The 21,768-nt window shown below is 41.3% G+C and overlaps 1 long non-coding RNA gene across 1 annotated transcript in view; it reads right to left on the reverse strand.

Annotated features, from left to right (window-relative positions):
• Nucleotides 1–21,513, reverse strand: part of LOC135973599 (uncharacterized) — a 114,130-nt gene extending 92,617 nt beyond the window's left edge. The window contains exon 1 of the long non-coding RNA XR_010590507.1: nucleotides 21,399–21,513. This is a non-coding gene — a long non-coding RNA (uncharacterized LOC135973599). The remainder of the gene's footprint in view (nucleotides 1–21,398) is intronic.
• Between the last annotated feature and the right edge of the window lie 255 nt (nucleotides 21,514–21,768).

Below are 21,768 nucleotides of genomic sequence, written 5' to 3' on the forward strand. Positions count from 1 at the left end.
AGTTCTAAATGAAGCACTTCCCAGTACCCTGACTCAGCACCAATGTGCCTAATTTCATCGTAGCACGTTTCAAGAGATATCCAGGATATGTTTATTGCCCAGTGTTGAAGGATTTTTTTTCTTGAGGACCATACAGTGCAGTAAGTGTTGCAATGCCTAGCCATGTCATAGCTGAGCTAGGTATTTTGTTCATTAAGGTGATGCGCTTTGCAGAAAACTGAGATAATCTCCATGACAATACCTTACCAATGGCAGAACTAGAAAGCAGCATGCCATCGTACCTCCCCCGAAAGTGTCCAGTATATTCAGTGAAATGCAGTTTTATGCTATACTGCTTTGACCTTTGCAGTATTTTATATTTTGAGCAGCTGGCCATTACAGTTTTTTCCCAGAGGCTAGTGAGGCTGTAAACAGGAGGAGAAGAATAGCAGCCAATATAATTACAGAATATTGAAAAGGTCAAAGAAAGTGCACCATGCTACTATAATTTACAGAAGATATCAAAAAGCCCCTTTTATGAAAAAAATTGTAACAGAAACATATGTCAGTATGAATTCACTTGCACAATGTATTGGGACCTGGAAAAACTCATACTCCTTGCAGCATTCCAGGCTGTAAGTCTGTTTGTGAATGCTAACCCACAGAAAGCTACCAAAGCGTTTCATCCAGCTCTCAGTTACACTAGCGTAAATTGCAAATAACTCCACTGGGATCTATGCAGTCATACCATTGTAAATTCAAGGCAAGTGTGATCAGAATCAACCCTATACAGGCACAATACGCATACTGTTCAATAAGGAGATGGATTTTCGTACCCCTTAAACCTACTGCGAAACATCCAACACCTTGGCTGTCACTCAAAATATCACCATCAGGATGGTTCCAGATGACTTCTCTCAACTCTGTTAACTGAAGATGCAGCCATCCTTGGCACCTTTTAAAACATTTTCTATCCCAAAAGTCATATAGTCACCATGAGCAAGGAAGTTAGACCTGGAGTTGAGCCCTCCAGAACTTCCAGATTACAAGAAATCGCTTCATGACACATTTCTTTCCCTTTCATACAATTTGTGGCCCATGCTCTTTCTGCTCACTCCAGCTGAAGTCATACCAGTGCAGAATGCCTACAGAAGCCCCTGCAAACGGCCAACTCCTTTAACGTGTGGCTTCAGGGATGGGTGAGGCCTAGCGTTGACCCTGTGACTAGGGTGATTTAATCCCTGAAGCTCTAGAGAGATTGGTGGCCCAAATATGTCTCACTCTCAAAGTTGCTTTGAAAGCAGTATGAATTAGAACCATTTTGGAAACACACTTCCAGCCAAAAACAGTTTGCATTGTCAGAAACATTTTCTCATGAAAGGGCAGCACTTAGCTAACAAAGTGCCATTTCACAGGGAAGGCAAAGAAGGTCAGAATTTGTAAGCGTTGAGAGCTATCTGCCAAAAAGAAAGAACAGATATATATATATTGGTCACATACACTGGAAAATTAGGATACGTTTGTGTTAAATCATCAGGAAAGAAATTTTAACGCTACTTCAATTAAAAGGAGTATTAGAACTTACTAAAAGTAAAGGGAATGAGAAAGAGAAAGACTTTGCAATTAAATAATGAACTCTAAAAAGACCACACAGACATATACACACATACACACACACTCCCGCTCCCCCCAATCATTTGTTTCAACTAATTTAAAAAGGAAAACAGGGAAATCACAGAGCTATGTAAAGAGGGGGAAAGGGAGAAGAGAGGAGGCGTGATGTTGGGCCTGTATTAGTGGCTATGGATCCTGGATAGGAAGAACAGGGATGCTATAGGGATAAGGGGAGGGTGTTATGAAGGTTCAGGCTGAGTGGATGGGACAGAAAGTCTTGATGAATAATTGGGATGGAGAGTTTTGGCCTTAGTGGGAGAAAGTGTTGTAGGGGGTACAGGATGTGGTTGGGATGGAGGGTGCTACATGCGTGTACTGGGTCTGCCATCTACCACCAGAAAGATGTTAGAGGGAAGCAGACTACTGGCCCGTCCCACAGAAGACAATTTTCTAATGCTAGGGACTGGTGTATCACATGCTCCTATGGCAAGACATACTAGAGGCTGGTATGCTGGGTACTATTGTGTGTATTTAGGTAACATTGGGGAGTAGCTATGTGTGCATTTCACTATAGTAAGTAGATACTAACCTCAGGTTGCATGCATTTCATTTTATTCTGCTTCTTCTCCTAGAAGCAGGATAATTATTTAACAATGAAAATGGAAATTATTATTTTAGCCTGAGAATGTCACAAGTAAGGAGGAGAAATGTAGGAAATGTCACGTATGCTGTGAATCCAAAACCCCAGGGGGATTCTGGCTTCGTCACAGGATAGTTGGTGGCTGCAACAGCTCAGTGGGTTGAGCATTGGCCTGCTAAACCCAGGGTTGTGAGCTCAAGCCTTGAGGGGGTCACTTAGGGATCTGGCGCAAAAAAATCAGTACTTGGTCCTGCTAGTGAAGGCAGGGGGCTGGACTCGATGACTTTCGGGGGGAGGGATAGCTCAGTGGTTTGAGCATTGGCCTGCTAAATCCAGGTTGTGAGTTGAGTTCAATCCTTGAGGGGGCCATTTAGGGAACTGGGGTAAAAATCTGTCTGGGGATTGGTCCTGCTTTGAGCAGGGGGTTGGACTAGATCACCTCCTGAGATTCTATAGGCAAAGCACAACTGTTTTTTCTGAACCAAAGCATGGCCACCCAAGCCTCTCTCTAGTTTAAGCAAGTGTCTTAGCTCAGTATCAATGGAACATATGAGTTTAACTCACACATATTGAAACTAGAATACAATAAAACCTTTTAGCTCAAGAGACGTTCACGGGGTGAGAACATGTCTGAATGGCTAATGATGGGTCCAAACTTACTCCCTTTGTAGCCAATGATGATTTGCTATGGACTTCAACAGGTGCAGAAGCAGGTCCTTTAGTAACCTAGGGCCAACTTCAAGAGTCATCTACACACCTCCACTCCCACTGAAGTTGTTTCAGTGGAAATGTATGAGTTGTAGGTCAGCACTGAATGTAGCCTTAGACTCCCCAAAATATTTCTTGTTCAGACATCAGTAATAGTAATGAATTAGATTAAAAGACTCATCCATCTTTATTATTTGAAAGAGAATATATTGCCATCTGAAGTGTCACTTAATTTCCAGCACCAACTATGTATTTTGTAATGTACAATTTGCATGGAATCCATATTCCTATAATACATAGCACATAGAAAAGAAAATGAATATCTAATCAAATACAACATATTTGTTTCTAACATTTATTTTCAGTTCACTAGTCACTGTGACTTATAGCCATCCATAAAACTTTCCAAATATAATCTCTCTTTAGAAAATGATTTTATAAGTTTTATATGAGAAAATACTCTTTTGGAGTCATTTAAAAAAATTAATTAAAATTGCATTATAAATGCCCCAATTATGTGTTCCTATTTAAAAAATGCTAGACTTTCAAGAATTATGACATAATCTAAGTGGAATGGATTTCATTGTAGATTTCCATTTATCATTTTGCAACTCTCAGTTATGCATGAAAATGTTTCTCTAATTACAGACACAGGGCCAGATGCAGAGATGGTGTAAATCACATAGCACCGCTGAAGTTAGCCACTTATTTCCAGCTAAATGAGGTCTAACACCATCCTTAGGATTGGTTGGGCTGGTTTGGCCTTTAGTGGAGAAACAATGGATGGTCCTGTGCTTAGGGTGCTAGGCTGGGACATGGTAGACCCAGATTCAACTCTTTGCTCTACCAGAGACTTCCTGTGTGGTCTTGGGCAAGTCACTTCGTCACTCTGTGCCTCAATTTACTAACTGAACAATAGAGATAATAGCACAGTAGTGCTGCAAGAATAAATAGGTTAAAGATTATGAGGTGCTCAGATATTATGGCAACAGGGCCCATACCAGTATCTTAGAGAGGAAGATGTGCTTGTAGCATTGAAAGCCAGGAGCGTGGGACCAATGTAAAGAGCTTCTTGGGGCTGGGAGAAGGAGGAAAAACTCATCTGAACGAGTTCCTACTGCTCTGAATAGCCCTTTATGGATTCTGGTTCTCCTTTTTATCTCATGCAGGGATCACAGAAATACTGCAATCCCAGACATGTGAGCCAGTTAGGGTCTCACACTCCAAAATAACAGGTAGCAGTAGCTAGCAGGGCCGGCTCCAGGCACCAGCTGAGCAAGCAGGTGCTTGGGGCGGCCAAGGGGAAGGGGCGGCAATTCAGCGGAGGGTCCCTGTCCCTCTCGGAGGGAAGGACCTGACGCCAAATTGCCGCCGAAGAAGAAAGCGGCGTGGCGGAGCTGCCGCCGATCACGATCACGTCTTTTTTTTTTTTTTTTTTTTTGCTGCTTGGGGCGGCAAAAACCCTGGAGCTGGTCCTGGTAGCTAGTGTTCCTTATCCCCTCTGCCCAATCTGCCTCAGGTCTGAGGAACTCTGGAGAGCAGCCATTATCACAATACCCATGGAATTGAATCATTTCATAGATGTCTCCCTTTTAACCCATAGGATAGAGAGTTCTATTATGTACCCTTTCAGCTCTGTCTACACCAGCCTATTTTCCCCTCAACATTTCTCACAGTTGCAGTCACTGGTGTGGCTATATCTTAGCTCACAGTGGAGGCGCTCAGGTAGGAAAGGCCACTCTCGTCTAACCCTGGTCAGGGCAGATCTATATGGCATGAGAGCTAATAGAGAAATGTTAGGGAAGGACGACTAATGTATACAAGATCTCTAGGGACTGGCCATCATACAGTGCAACCATGGCACAGCCATGCAATGTTTGCTTTTTCTCCTTCTGTGCTCACGTAAAGGCGGCAGGAATGTTTTGTTTTCCATTATTTTTCAGTGAGCACATGAAAATCTGTCAGTTCAAAAAAAAATGTTGCAGTGATATTTATTTAAAGGGCAGAATTCTTTATTTTGAATTTGGAAGTTGAAATTAAAGCCAGTTAGGAGAGACTTTGGTAATACTTCCAATTAAGTCTCCATCTTACACTTATCTGAGCATTTAATTAGATTCATTGGATGATTATGCTATGCTTAAGTAATACCAAGAGATTATTAGGACAATATTTCTGAAGGATAACAAGAATGTACTGAAGTCACTAAATGTTTTATTATAGGACATGGTGGTTAAACTTCAACAAAAACATGTTTAATATAAACTGTTAGTGCTATATAGTTGGTGCGGAAATTGTCCTATTAAATATATATTTATTCCATTATAATGCATGTTGTTTGTGAATTAAATGCTAGTTGAGTATCTGTAATGTATTAATTGATATAGAACTACTAATATATACAAGGATAGACTTTTCTTTTCTTTTTTTTTGGCAGAAGATCTCAGACTACTGTAGTGATTCTGACACTATGTCCTGGTCTACACTTAAAAGTTTTACTGGCATAGCTGTGTTGGTTAGGGGGGTGATTTTATTTACTGACATAGCTATGCCATAAAACGCCTAGTGTAGACCTAGCTATACCAGTATAGTTAAGACCATGTCTACACTACAGGCCCTTCTCCTGGCTTTATGCTGAGTCGGCAGAATTGGCATAAACTATACCAGTATAAGCACTTTTATATGGATATAGCATGTGAGGGTTTTGCTGGGTTTTAATTATACCAGCATAATTTTACCAGCAAAACTCTCCTACTGTAGACAAGGCCTGTACACCTCACTCTGTGACCGTGGCAGCTAACCACTCTGTTCTTTAAGCTTGATCTACACTTAAAAGTTAGGTCAACATAGCTATGTTGGTTAGGGGTGTGAAAACACCACACCTCCAGCTGACATGGCTATGCCAAAGTTAACTCCCAGTGTATACGCAACTATGTTGAAGGCAGAATTGTCATTCTGGGAGGTGGTGTTCGTACATTGACCAAAAAATTGCTTCCGTCAGCACAGGCTGAGTCTACATTACGGGATTTATGCCGGCATAGACATACCCTCAGAGTCCTCATTTCTAAAAAGAGCAGATGTTTATTCACTTTTCTTTTAACATTTTTGAGAACCTTAAATGAGAAGTGCCACATAACTGTAAAGGAAACCATCATGATATGCCTAATTCAGAGTGCCACCAAGAGTTTCACATTTTTCATTTGACATTAGAATATTGTATTCTTGATCCTTAGCTGGTGCAAATCGGCACAGCGCCTTAGCACTCAATGGAGCTACATTGCCTTGCAGCAGCTGAGGATCTGAACCATTGTTTCTTCTCAAAATGAAATAGGGTGACCAGATAGCAAGTGGGAAAAATTGGGATGGGGTGGAGGGGTAATAGGAGCCTATATAAGAAAAAGAGCCCAAAATTGGAACTGTCCTTATAAAATCAGGACATCTGGTCACTCTAAAATGAAATGTTCATACAAGTATCTTAAATTGCACAGTGTGAAACTGTAAAGGGCATGTTGCTATCCCTTAGATTTAAAAACAAAACCAAAGAGAACCCCTACTGCACAGTGTAGAGAAGGGACTGGATCAAGCTCTCAGATCTAAGTACTCTCAAAGCTAGGGAACACTTGACTCTAATCCAAGCTTTTCAGCTTCTGATCTTTTCCAATAGACACACAAGGTCCAATCTTTTGCTTTTAGAGATGATAGAGAAAAAAATGACTAGCAAATGCCTCAATTTGTGAATGGGAATCTACTGTATAGTACCCATGGAGTCTTTAAAGTTACATTGCATACACAGTATTACAAGCGTATACAGCTGCCTTGAAATATTATCGTCCTGGTCTGGACCTTTAAAATTCCACCTGTCCTGCAGGGAGGGAGAATTTTTGTTTTAAAAAAAGATCTTGCTTTGGCAGGAAGTCCCCTGAAGGACAGGAGAAGTCCAGGACTATATAAAGGACCAATTGAGCATAAGAACAGACTCCACCATTAACAAACACCTTTAGTAATGCAACTGATAATAAATGTTAGTACTATTAAGAGAGCACAGAGATGATGATCAACACATGACCACATATTGTTATACTGCGGGAAAATGAAAAGTTCTGTGACATGTCCTCGTAAAATGAGTCTTTCAGCCAAACCATCCCAAACACTACACTCCGGCTTCCTCTCTAGCACCCAGTTCTGGATATTCCAGTAGCGTGACTCCATTAAAGTATTTCAGGGAAATTGTCCAAAATGCTGAATATTAGAATAGTTTCACTGGTGCAGAATAAGGGAGAGAGGTAATTCCATTCCCCCACTATTAGGGTAGCCAACTTTAATTAATCAAACCTCTACATTTTATAATGTTCATACAGAGATCCAGACACAAAACACAGGCTTCCCGGGCAAAGAAAGTTAAGGTGGTATTTCTGAAAGTGGCTATATAGTAAATACTTGTTTACTGTGATTACATAATTCTTACAAAAATATTTTCTGCAGACAGTGGATACTCCTATGAATTAGGTCAATAAAACCTTAGCAGAATAATTAGGGCCAGATTGTAAACCCCTTCCTACCAGTGGTGCACTGATTATTTACACAAACCATCCAATTGGCTTCAATGGAGCTACTCATATAAATAACTGATCATCACAGGGAGTAGGCAGCTAGTAATCTAGACCTGGGAGAATTCTGTAGTAGCAGCACACTTTCTTTTTGTCATGGGGTTAGTGAGATTTGCTCCTTCAGAGGCAACACTTTTGGAGAATACCCCCATGTAACTGACCCAACAGATCTGTTTAGTCACTCACTATACATGCTACCCACAAGCCAGTCACATGCAAAATCCTCCATGCACGATCCTCCAAGTCCTCAGACACATGTGGTCCCATGGCCCTCACATCATCAATACAGGGTGGTTTGCACTAAGAGGGTTAGATTCTCAGCTGACGTATTGGCATAGCTCCATTAGACTCAACAGGTATTACGATTTACACCAGCTGAGGACTTGGCCCAGAGTGTTATGCTAAAAACACATTTGGTCTTAGAGCAAATCATAAAGATAAGAGGCAAGGGAACAAAATCTACACAGCAAGAGTCACCACTCTCTCATCCATCATTCCGCTCTGTAAATATAGACTGAAAGCAGAGTTTAATTTAAACACAAAGCCACCACCAAAAGGCATGATACTAGAAATGTGAGAGCAGGTTAGCCTTTAGAGGGCACTGAGTAAGCCATCCTGCTGATAAAATTATGAAGCTCATGGAACATTGTCGTTTTACTGCCACCACTCTTGTTTTAGAGGCAAATGCCAGGCAACTTTTCTAATCAGACACTTTTACTACTGCGATACACATGAAATACATATGTGCGTTATCAAAATGGTTGTGATGTTTTCCTCAGAACTACCCTTTCAAACTGGATGTTTAAGCAGGGCAGACTAAGGCTAACAACATACTCAAAGCACAGAGGACAATCATAATGAGCTTTGGAGCCATGCTGCAAATGGTGCCCTTGTGTAAAATGTTCTTTTTAAATCTGCTGGGAACAAGTTACCTGCTGCCTGAATCTACCTACAGTCAGAATTAAAATATCACATCTGAAGTCTGCTATGCTGCATACTAATTGCCCACAAAGTCCCAGATTCTCAGAGTAAAAGCAGCCAGCGAGTTAGCTCGCTGTTACCTCCCCAATTACAAGGAGCCTTTGATATTAAGGCACTGAGACTCAGTGGTGAGCTGTAGACTACTCATGAGCTGTACTGAGAGAGCCTGCACCAAGCAAGTATCCACAAAATGCTGATTAACCTTCTAAAACCTGGACCGGCAAATACTTGTCTCAGTGTAAACCCTCAGATGGATTCTCTGGGGCTAGGCCCTTGTTTGGTTAGTTAGAAGTCCTGGTCAGGACAAGGGATAGTGTTCAGAACACTACACTCACACGGGTACCTGTCATGGTTACAGGGCTGCTTGCACTATGGTTCCCCTTCATAGTTTGAGTCTACTCCCTCAGGTGTTTGGCATTAGGCCTTTGCCGGTCTTGTGGAGTTTGATGAAGCTCACTGTCCCAAGCGCTCCCTCATGGAGTAGTGAGGCATTGCAACAGCTTTACCCCAGTTTCACTTTGGGCTCATGAGACTACACCCAGCCTCCAATGCCTTCTGGGCTGCTTTGGTGATGCACTGCTATAGACATGACTTGGCCCTCCAGCCAAACTACTAAGAAAAGACCTTCCTGTGTATCTGAGTCCAAACCAAAGAAAATGCAAGTCTTAGCCCCAGTCTCCAATGGGGCCCAGCCCCTCCTTCCCAAGAAGACCCTTCTCTCCTCTAATTTCAGACACACTTCTGCCCACCCTTTTGGCTCAACTTTCACCCTTCCTGGGCTCCTTTCCCTCTCTTCCCTCAGCCTGTCCTCGGCTCATTTGGGGTACTACAGGCTCTTTCATGCCAGGCCTTCTTATTTGGAGTCTCCCACAGCCCTCTCTCTGCCTTAAGCTCTTCTCTGGCTCCTCAGAGCATTCTGCCCTCCTCTCCAGTCGGTACACAGTTCTGCTAAGCTTTCCTCCTTTTTCACTCCACCCTGCACAGATGTAGCAAGGGTGGGCTAATTGAATAGGGTTGACCAGCTCCAGGCCTTCTGGCCCTTTAGGAGGCAGGTTGTCCTATTAGAGAGTAGAATTTCCCAATTCTCCCACTGTTAGAATGGAATCTGGGTACAACACCCCATCTATACCAACAGGTTATTATTGGGGAGGTCTGATGGGACACCTGTGTTTCTTGCCTCTGAGAGGTTGTTACCCATGCTATACAGCGACCAACAGTCTTCATAAAATAACTAGATTTATTAGCAAAAGGAACAAACCATTAGGGAAAGTGATTTTAAAACAGCAAACAGCCTACATTTGCAGAGTCTCATCTAATCTTACACTTCACTACAAACTATGTTAGATGGGCTTCCCTCTTGAGTTATGGGGAACAGACCAACCCCAATTTACATTCTTTTGGAAAGACCAGGAGCTCTGGTATCCAGGCTGGTCTCAGTTTTCATTCAACAGAATCTTACCCTCCTGTACCCCGTCTCCAGGAAACTCCTTTTTCTCAAAGCCCCACCCTCCCTATATGGGCTTGAGCCCAATTGCTCAATGGCTTTTGTTACAGGGCCTGGGTGTGAAGTCTCCCCTTAGCCTCCAACTGGTTTTTCCTAGTCACCCAGCCAGGCTATGTCTAAGATAATGCTCCAGTGATGGTTGCTCCATTGTTTGGCAGCTAGACCCATGCAAACCATTAGGGCTGAAATCACTGGTTTTGTGAGTCTGGGGGAATGTGCTGAAACAATCTGCTCCCCCTAACATTCCATCACACCAGCTCAGAAATTCTGCACGTAAACACATTGTGTGGGATAGATCACAATGGAGCAAAAGTACTCATTATCAGTCTCACTACACAATCTCTTATTAGTCCATTAGCCCTGGGGTAGTTATTTCCCCTGGAAGGCACAGGTCCATAGGAGAGAAGGGGGAAGTTATGGAATACAGAAACGGAAGTAAGGGGTGGTGAATGTATGGTATATAGCAATAGCCTGAATGTTGAGGTGGAAATTGGTTTATGTTTTAATTACAGATGGTAGAATCAATCTTCATATCTTTGAGATTTTGATCTCTCAGCTGAGATGAATACGTCAGTTGCAATGTTGATTTGTCCTTTAAGAACTGGATTCAGACCTCCACGTTTATTTCACATGTGCCAGCAGACTGAAATTGATTTAGGTAACTGCTAGAGACCTGCCCATACTCAAGCTCCAGTTCCTAAATGTGTGGCTTAGACTCATTTCTAGTCACTCCCTATCCCCTCCCATCTAACATCTCATTCGGAATCAAACAGGTTTACTCCTGCCTCCATCAGCCTCCATCACCCACTTGTTACATTTTCAAACACGTAGCTTCATGCTTTTTCCCCGTCCTGCCCGTCTCACTCAGGAAGAGGTCCTCGCAAACATCCGCAACATTATCTTCCTTCATTACATTATCTTCCTTCAAATCTCTACTTCGGTGTGAAGTGTACAAAAAACAAAACAACTTGACAATGGCTAGGCTGCTGGTGTGCTGAGACCACAGCTTATCATGCTAACCAATACTCTTTCGTTGTGTCCTGGTACTCCTCTGCCAGTCTATCTGTATTCTTCTGTTGTCTCTTCTCTTACACTTAGATTGTAAGCTTTTGGGGGGCAGAGATCATCTTTTTGTTATGTTTTTGTATGGCACCCAGCATAACTGGGGCTCAGAGGTGTTACAGTAACACAAATAATAAATAACTATTAGCCTGCCCTGGATCTGAACCAGCAATCTAGAGGTTTAAAGCTCTATATTTCATTACTAGTCTCTTGATCCATCATACTCCCTACTTTCCAAATGTTATAATTCTTGGCATCTAATAGGTATGTACAATTCTTCATACTGTATAAAGTCCTTCCCTCATAGCAGATATTGGGATGAGGAGGGGTGATCATTAAAGTAGATAATGACCTCATTTCAATGTGAAACCAGATGCAACGTAATGTTTCCAGATGCACTTCGCATTGAGGTCTCGGCTTCATACCCCAAACTCAACACAAAACTCTGGATTGTGGGAAGTGCAAACTCACACACATTGAAACAGAAGAAGATAATGACAAACTCCTGAAAAATAAAGCCACTGGCTTTTGCAAATCTTTCTCTAGGACACAGCAAACTTTAGCTACAATATTACTACTTTCATACTGCTCAGCTGTTCTCTGCAGTGCTTTATGCTATGGCTCATCTTACCAATGATAAAATTACCTCTCTTATTTTATATTTTACCATGACCATTTAAGCCACTCACATTTATTCCTTAAACTATTAATTTTCTCCACTGTTTTCTTGACATGCCTGTCTTTTAGAGCCTCATCAGCTGTACCCCACTTCTGTTTGATTAAGAACCATAGACCTTACTCACACAGGACCCTCTGATGCTTCTTACTCACACAGTTTCTGATCATGGATAGCTGGTGTCTAGTTTGGCCTTTTCTTTGCTTGGTTCCCTTTTGTTACTGTCCATTCTTTCTAGTTATACCAATTGCTTCCTCCCCTTAAAGCATGCATTAATCATATATTCCCCATAACCTTGCCTGTTGCGTCTTGCTCAGGAATCTCAATGGAAGTGGTCATTTTTAGATTTAGAATAGGTACTGGGAAAGAGAGAGAGAAAGAAGCCACCTAATAAGCCCTCTTCGAACTTCTTTCTTTAAAAGGAGGACCCTAAGGTACAGCAAGAAAATTGTACTTGAAGCTGTATTTCCTCTGAGAAACAGTGTCACCCAGTGGTCTTCTGGAGGAATTACTATTACTAGCTGAGAACACATCAATTGTCACCTTCACTTATTTAAAGGCATTGTTGGGGACAGAGTTCCCCCCTTCTATCTCCCTTCCCCTCTCCCCCACAATTAATTAGTTGGCCTCTTCAGTTCATCTGTACTGAATATACAGCAGTGAAGAGCCTGAAGACATTTGTAACTTTAGCTTGTGGCCCTGAATCCGCTATCAATATGATCATTCCAAATGGATCAGAAGCTCATGTTAGCAGCCACCAATATTCCTGCTTTCCTACCAAGTCCTGTTTTCTTGGGTGACAACGTGTTCCATCTCTTTGATGCTACCTGTGTCTGTTCTATTTATAGAGAATGGTTTCTTAAACACTAAATTCACTTCACAGACTAACCTACCTAGTGATTCAGCTATAGTGTGATCTTTCAGGTTTCCTTCCCTTTCCAAAGTCATACATTGCTCACATGATCTTAAATTCGCTCTCACTTTCAGAAATTATCTTATTTGCTGTAGCCTCCAGTTTCACTGTCACATGTTCAAAAATGACTCTGGTGACTGGATTTTTTTAAGGTCCCCCCCAACCCTCCAAAGCACATTTAAACTTATGAGAGTGTTTTGAGACAGAGTACCTCAAACAGTTAGTGATCCATGCACAGTACTGCCCCCAACACATCTCTGAAACCTTTGTCATGATATAGTTTACTAAAAGGTGAGAACCAATTCATTTCCATTTTAGAGGATCATTGCAAAATGGCAAATTGTGCCAAAATATAATGGCAGCATCCTAAAATTTCTCTTTGCATGAAGAAAGAGAATGTATATATTAAAGAGCCTTTTTATGCAAGGATTCAGTCTTCAGGTGAAACAATGATCTTGTGATTAAAACACTGAATTGAGACCTCGGATAATCAGGGTTCAACTCCAGGCTGTCTCAAGTCAGTTAATCTCCCCGAGGCTCAGTTCTCTCACCTGTGAAATGGGGATACTACTTCCCATCTCCCACCCATTGTCTGTGTTGTGCATTTAAACTCTTACTGAATATGCACAGCACCTAGCAAGGTGGGGGCTTGATTTCAGTTGGGGCTTCTAGGTGCTACTATAATACAAATAAATTCCTTTTGCAGGGCAGGAAGTACCTTACAAATAGAGAGGTATTTTAAGTTGCTGCCACTATAGTTGTGCTTGCAATGTATACTAGTATATCCTCTAAGGACTAGTTTTTATTTCACTAGGACCACAAAGTAGATTGAAGATTTGAGATCTCAGAAATTTGAAAGACTACTGCCTTTCCTCTGCTAGCTAGGTTACAGACTATTGGACTACAGAATGTGTGCAGATCTTTAAAGACTGCTCACCATACTATGAAAGTACCTCGTAATATAGTAAGTGTAGCCAAAGTAAATTGGAACCGACATCTCATCTTAAAGGTCAGTAACAGTGAGGATGCAATGAAATGACATCTTACACCCGGTAAATTACCACAGCTCTGGAGAGTTTCCACTGAATGGAGATAGCAACTGTGCTGTAAATAACCATTGCATGTTAGAGAGATTACTTCAATGAAGTTGATTTTGAAAGATTCTATTTATTCATTTTTTTAAAATGAAGTACAGTAAATTGTCAGATAATCAAGACACTTGCTAAGCACTTTACAGAAACTGAACATTTACAAGTAAATTCATGGTGATTTTAGCCAAGACCATATTCAAATAAGCTCAAATACTTGAGTTACTTGGAGTGTGCTTTTCATGAGGCTCTGTCCAGCTGAAATATATTTTGCTTTCTGCGATATGAGCCCAAGACTGTCAGAGTGGATAGGAAGGTCTGCTGTGAAAGAATGTAACCCCATACATCCACTCACCAGCCCTACCACTACAAATACTGGGACCACCCAGGAATACAGAGCTCGTGCAAATGAGCCATGCTTTTGGGTTGCACAACACCAATTTCTAATTCCCCCTTTAGAGCTCACAGCTATGTAGCAAAAGCAGGGCACTCCAACTAAAGGTGGGCGGGTGGGGGGGAGGAAGAGGTACAAATGGTGACATCCATTAAACACCGCCATCCCTTTACCAAGTGCTTTTATGCTAAATATTTTGGCCATGTAAAAAAAAAAAAAACTTCTGCCTCATTCTTCCCTGGCTGACAAGTCAAATTCCCCATGTCAGACCAGCACAGTCATTTATGCCACTCATTGTTTGCTTATAGAAGTATCTATTGAGAATATAATATGGTATTGTCAGATCAGAATGACAGCTGATGATAATGTGAGTTTCTCTGTGCTCTGGGTGCCAATATTTTACTCTAATATTTGTTGAGGTTTAATGCTGAGGGAAAAGAGAGTCATATTCTTAGCCCTGGCTGCAGCTAGACAGTTCAGAAAGTGGGTGTTTCGTTTTGGTTTTTTTAGTTAAATTAAACAGTTTTTGGAAGCAATTCTGCACTCTCCAAAGAATATAAGCCAGACATTCTGTAAGCAAATGACTGAAATCTGAATATTACATGGGCATCCCTCAGTCTGTTATGTGATTTTACTCATATTAGATCAGACAATCAACTCATTGTACAATTTCAGAGCCCCAATTCCATCTAGAAGATGGTCTAATAGGGTTGCCCGTTTTAGTTGGACATATTCCTGGAGGTTTCATAACATGACTCAATCTTTCATTAAAGATTAAGCTTCAATTCCTGGAGACACCAGGACAATCCCGGAGGGTTGGCAACCCTACTGTCTAATGAAGATGAGTGGTACCACCATGTTATACAATAAAGATATTGGAATAAGATAGTTACTGATGTCATTCCAATGCACTCCCATTCAGCAAGCAATGGACTCTGGGCCAGATGCTGATCTCATTTAAACTAGAGTCAATCGGGCATAATTCCAACTCATTGAATGTCTCTGCAATTACACTCAGGTAACTAAGACCAGAATCTGGTTTCTGGGGGAGGGGAGTGGGGGGGGGAGGGGGAGAAAGAGAGAGAGCGCATGCATATGTGGGGTGTTACAGACTAGGAGAGAATGTTTAAAGTCTTGAAGAGATTTAGGGTGGGATTTTCAAAAACTGCTCAGCAATGGCCTAACTTTGCTCTCTCTGAATTCCGTGAAATGCCCATTCAGTCTGTCCTACCCATGTATGATGTGCATAGTCTGAGTATTGTTATTTGTACTCTTGTAGCACCTACAAAGTGACTCAAATAGTTTACATGCTAAGACGACAAGCAACATACAAAAGGAGCAAGGGAGGAGGAGAGGAATAAAAGCCATACGGTGAGAATGTATATAGTTTTTAAAATAATAAAGGTCAGCCACCCCATCTACCTCTTTCTATGCCACTCTCTCTCTTCTACTCCTCCTTGTGACCAGTGGTATTTTCTGATTATAGGCTGCTGGTGCTTAGATGATGAAACATGGCCATCAGAATTATGGAAACTACAAGAATCCAAAAACTGAAGCCCTCCGGAGTTCTTCCTAGATGAAAGCCCTTTCCAGAACTGGAGACAAACATGATGGATAAAGAGCCTGGACTAAGAGATATCATGAACCATAATGATGAACGATGAAGAGGATGATGTTAAAACCCATAGCAAACATATCACTGAAACCTAGCATTCAAAGCAGTAATAATATGGTGATGACCCCTCTACACTGGCATAAATCTGTTCTAATACAGTGATCTGTCTACAAGTGCCAATTTTGTCTCTTTGATTCACACTCTCGAACACAACTTATATGACCTTTTCCATTGACTTTCAATTAGACCCAAAGGGTGAATGCAAATTTTTACCTTTTCCTCCTTGTTGCCACAAGAAACAGGCAAAAAGTGTAAAAATAAAGTTGCAGATTTAAATTTAAATTTAAAGCAGAAGGAGATTACTGACAGAACACACACATACATTTCCCGACCCTCACCCCCATCTTTAGCAGGGCTACACAGGGTAGTCAGTCCTTCTTATACAAGCCATTCACTAGGGAGCAGGCTTATAATGGTAATTTTCCAGTTGTTTACATAGTGGGGGGGAAAGGCTTGCTCTTTTTGGAAATCTTGATTACAATTTTATGCTGGTCTCAGAAAAGAATTACCACTCACTAGATTATTTCCCTTTTCTCGGTAGTTTTTGCTTTATAGGTTTAAGAATAAATCATATCACTGCATCTAATAAACTAACCTTGCTGTCTTCCCTATGCTGAAATTGGTCTTCTCTTTTTTGACTTGTGACAAAGCAGCTGCTTCCCTGCCTCAGGCCATGCAGGCTAACAGAACAGCAGCAGCATAGCCAAGAGTTAATGACAACAGCTAGAATGTAATTCACAGCCCCTGATTCTCCACGGGTTATTCCAATGTAATGCAGATATAAGTCCATTTATTCAATAGAGTTAGACCCAGAATGGAATCAGCCTGATAAAATGTAGTGTAAAAATCTGGGCTATTATATTAGGACAAGATAAAGGAAAGGAAGATATTTTTTTCAATGGCAATTATTTTATTCTAATTTTATTCAAGTTTGGACTGTTATCCAGTACGACATTCATAGGCATCCAGCTAAACTAGGTGTCCCCATTTTGGCTCACCTTTACTTGAAGCAATGACACACTAACAACAGTCATAACATTCAATAGTCTTGACTGCACATATAGCAGCTCTTTTTTAAAATGACAGGACCATACTGGGTTAGGTTATAGACTCATAGACTTTAAGGTCAGAAGGGACCATTATGATCATCTGGTCTGACCCCTGCACGCTGCAGGCCATAAAACCGTCCCCGCCCCTTCCCTGGACTCTGCTGCTGAAGTCCCCAATCCTGTTATTAGTGACCTCAATCGGCAGAGACCCTCCTGCTAGAGATCCCTGCCCCATGCTGCGGAGGAAGGCGAAAAACCTCCAGAGGCTCAGCCAATCTGCCCTGGAGGAAAATTCCTTCCCGACCCCAAATATGGCGATCAGTAAGACCCCGAGCATATAGGCAAGAGTCTCCATCCTGACCCCTTTTAGCCATTATGCTATTTACCTACCATTGCTTGGTTTTCCTTGACAACTATGTTTTACCATTAAACCATTCCCTCCATAAACTTATCTAACTTAATCTTAAAGCCAGACAAGTCCCTCGCCCCCACCGTTTCCCCCGGAAGGCCGTTCCAATATTTCACCCCTCTGACGGTCAGAAACCTTCGTCTAATTTCAAGCCTGAACTTCCCCACGGCCAGTTTATATCCATTCGTTCTCGTATCCACGTTAGTACTAAGCTGGAATAATTCATCTCCCTCCCTTGTATTAATCCCTCTAATATATTTAAAGATAGCAATCATATCCCCCCTCAGCCTTCGCTTTGTCAGACTAAACAACCCAAGCTCCTCTAGTCTCCTTTCATACGACAGGTTTTCCATTCCTCTGATCATCCTAGTGGCCCTTCTCTGCACCCGTTCCAGTTTGAGTTCATCTTTTTTAAACATGGGAGACCAGAACTGCACACAGTACTCCAAATGAGGTCTCACCAGCGCCTTGTACAACGGAAGCAGGACCTCCTTATCCCTACTAGATATACCTCGCCTAATGCATCCCAAGACAGCATTGGCTTTTTTCACCGCCACGTCACACTGTCGACTCATAGTCATCCTGCGGTCTACAAGGACCCCTAGGTCCTTCTCCTCTTCCGTTACTTCTAACCAATGCGTCCCCATTTTGTAACTAAAATTGTTATTGGTCATCCCCAAATGCATCACCTTACACTTTTCACTATTAAATTTCATCCTATTTCTGACACTCCAATTCACAAGCTCATTCAAGTCTCCCTGCAGGATATCCCTATCCTCTTCCGAATTTGCAACGCCTCCCACCTTCGTATCATCCGCAAACTTTACCAGCCTACTCCTGCAATCGGTTCCGAGGTCAGTTATAAATAGATTAAATAAAATGGGTCCCAAAACCGAACCTTGGGGAACTCCACTGGTAACCTCCCTCCAACCTGACAGTTCACCCTTCAATACGACCCGCTGCATTCTCCCCATTAACCAATTCCTTATCCATCTCTGGATTTTCAAATCGATCCCCATGTTTTTCAGTTTAACCAATAATTCCTCATGGGGTACAGTATCAAACGCTTTACTGAAATCCAGGTATATTAGGTCCACCGCATTTCCCTTATCTAATAAATCCGTTACTTTCTCAAAGAAGGAGATCAGATTCGTTTGGCACGATCTGCCCTTCGTAAAACCATGTTGTAAATTATCGCAATTGCCACTACCCTCCAGGTCCTCAACTAATTTCTCCTTCAAAATTTTCTCCAACACCTTGCACACTACAGATGTTAAACTAACAGGCCTGTAGTTACCCGGATCACTTTTTTTCCCTTTTTTGAAAATAGGAACCACATTAGCTATTCTCCAGTCTAACGGGACCACCCCCGAGTTTACAGATTCATTAAATATTATCGCTAACGGGCCTGCTATTTCCCGCGCCAATTCCTTCAATATTCTCGGATGAAGATCGTCCGGTCCTCCCGACTTAGCCCCATTAAGCCGTTCAAGTTTTGTTTCTACCTCGGATACGGTAATCCCCCATCCCGAACTCCCCTCTGTAATGGTGCTAGTATCCCTAATCCCTTCATTGGCCTCATTAAACACCGACGCAAAATATTCATTGAGATATTGCGCCATGCCTAGATTGTCTTTAATCTCCTCTCCGGCAATAGTCTTCAGCGGTCCCACTTCTTCTTTCTTTGCTTTCTTCCTGTTTATGTGGCTGTAAAACCTCTTACTATTGCTTTTAATTCCCCTCGCTAGGTCCAATTCTACACGGCCTTTGGCCTTTCTCACTCTATCTCTACATTCTCTGACTTCACTTTGGTACATTTCCTTACTGATCCCTCCCCTCTTCCACTCTTTGTACGCTTTCTGTTTTTTCCTAATCGCCCCTTTGAGTCGGTCGCTCATCCAGCTCGGTCTAAATCTCTTGCTTGGTAATCTTTTTCCCTTTTTGGGAATACAGGCCTCCGACAGCTCATGCATCTTTAATTTAAAGTAATCCCAGGCTTCTTCTGCCTTTAAATCCATTAATACGTTTGCCCAATCCACTTCCCTGCCCAATCCACTTCCCTAAAGTTGTCGTGCACTGCTCTCCAGTTTTATGGGTGCAAATTACAGACACCAATACCCATAAGCATAATTATGCTTCCACAGCTAAGTTTGCTTAGATGTCCAAGTCTCTGATTTGGGCACAGCTAGGTAGGTGACCTACAAGGCAGGTACAAATAATTATGCAGAACAAATTGTTCATTCATTATTTGCAGGTTGAAAATCAAGCTTATTGTGAGTACTCACATACACAATATGTACACAGAAGATGAGAAACTATGATACAGTAAGTGCTGAGTTTTTAAATGGGGGCTCAGTGGGGACCTTTTAAAACTGAAGTAAAAAGAGACTTCATGCATAACATTTGATGGAAGCTATGTATAAATAAATTGCCTATTCAATTTATTTATGATGCGTCTAAATAAAGAGTTACATGTATATCATTTTCCAAGTTCATAGCAAACTTCCTGGATAAGATAGGTATATTATTGGCATGGGAGTGACTACCAGACCTTTATTGGTAACTATACCAATAAAGTTATGTAATGTTATTATGAGAGTGACTATGATAATGCTTGTGGTAAGCCTCTGCGCATACCCAGTGGGAACTCGTGGTCTCCAGAAGCCTCAGTTAACTCAGAGTGATCTGAGTGATTGAACAGTTCATAAAATGTGTTGTGTTCAGACAAGCCTGACTCCTTAGCCCTTATACTCAACATTACATCCAGGGAGAATGATTCAAACAGGATTTTAGTAAAACCATCATTTCTTTTCACCCTTTAAAGCACAATACACCATTTTGAACCTAATAAAGGATTTTAGTCAGGTATCAAGTGTGGGGAATTTTGATGTCATGAGCATTCAGCTTTGAGCAGTCTTTGAGTAAGTGGAGTGGCTCCAGTGACAGCTTGAGACACATACTCCAATTATAAAACATTAGCAGTGTTTATACCCAGGCTTCATTTAGCTTGTAATTCATTCTGTTCTCAAGAAGAAAAATTAAAATTTCCTACTAATATATGCATGCAGCTAAGGCTGAGAGACACAGAAAAACAGTTTTCAGAGACTGGGGTTTTTCATTAGCAAGAGGGAGAGAAAGAGGGATCTTGACCAGAGTAAGTCTCTTCCTTATCTACCGCCCTGCGAAGCTCACAGCGAGCTTTCATTCTACATGACATTGGAAGGAGCTTGAGTTATGGTGCTGTCAAGTCTCTTCATTCCTGGACAAGCAACAGAGGGTCCTGTGGCACCTTTGAGACTAACAGAAGTATTGGGAGCATAAGCTTTCGTGGGTAAGAACCTCACTTCTTAGAAAAATACATTCCTAGACAGTCTTTTCCATTTTCTTTTTATTTCTGTCCCAGTCCATATTTCACAACCATTCTGTCCCAATGGAGGGAGAACCAAGACATCAGCCAATTACTCCCATGGTTATTGTCACTGTAGCAATGACAACACACACTCTGCTAAAGGCCTTCCAGAATAAAAAGGGACAGAGCTGCAAGATATGTTCTGATCTCCCAATGCCAGGAAAACCAACCCATATTAATCTGGGGAACCTTAATCCTGAACACACATGCCATTGTATTCACATGTCATTTATCAGGAAGCCTATGTCACGGACAAATATTTTCCATCTAATGACAGAGCAGATATTTTCTAAAAAATGCCACACTATATAATACGTTCAAACTGGTATTTTATCATTTACTCAGATTTGTGGACAAACATGTCGTTAAATTATAAAATGAAATAATTTTGTTTCCAATATAAAAAAAATATGCATAGGATTTTTGTTAAATAGCTTTGATTAATAAAGCTTGACTCATCTAAGTAAGTCTACTTGTTTTAGTTTAGGATAATCATTTGTCATATAGAAGAACAAAACAGAAAAATCAACTGCTTCAAAGCATGAGGTTTCTAGTAAGCTTTGAGTCGTGTACAAAATTGATTTTTACTGTATACAGTGGTACTAGTGCCTCATGTTGATGAATTACCCTGCTAGTGAAACACAATTTCTACTAAATCAACAAATAGTTTGCTATAAAGGCCATAAGACTTACTCAGTTTCTGTAGCACAAACTCCCATCTCCTGTTCATTAATCCTTGTAAGCGAGATTCAACAGATAAGGGAAAATTCCAGTTGCCTTATGATGTCCTTAGCCATTTTCTAATGGTTATCTGTAAAGAAAGAAAGAAAAAAAAACAGCAAAAGTTAATTTAAATCACGAGTGACCCACAAGAGTCTGAGACCACTACAGGAAGCTATTTTCTCATGTCAGGATTATGGGAAATATTCACCTGCTAATCTTTCAAATGTGGATTATTGAAAAGAGCAATAATACATTTAAAAACACTGAAGTTGGCGAATTTCACAAAAAATCATTACCAGAACAAAAGAACAAGTGCATAGTTTTTAGATAATAAGGGCTC

The sequence above is a fragment of the Chrysemys picta genome, chromosome 9 (assembly GCF_011386835.1).
Source record: "Chrysemys picta bellii isolate R12L10 chromosome 9, ASM1138683v2, whole genome shotgun sequence".
NCBI lineage: Eukaryota > Metazoa > Chordata > Testudines > Emydidae > Chrysemys > Chrysemys picta.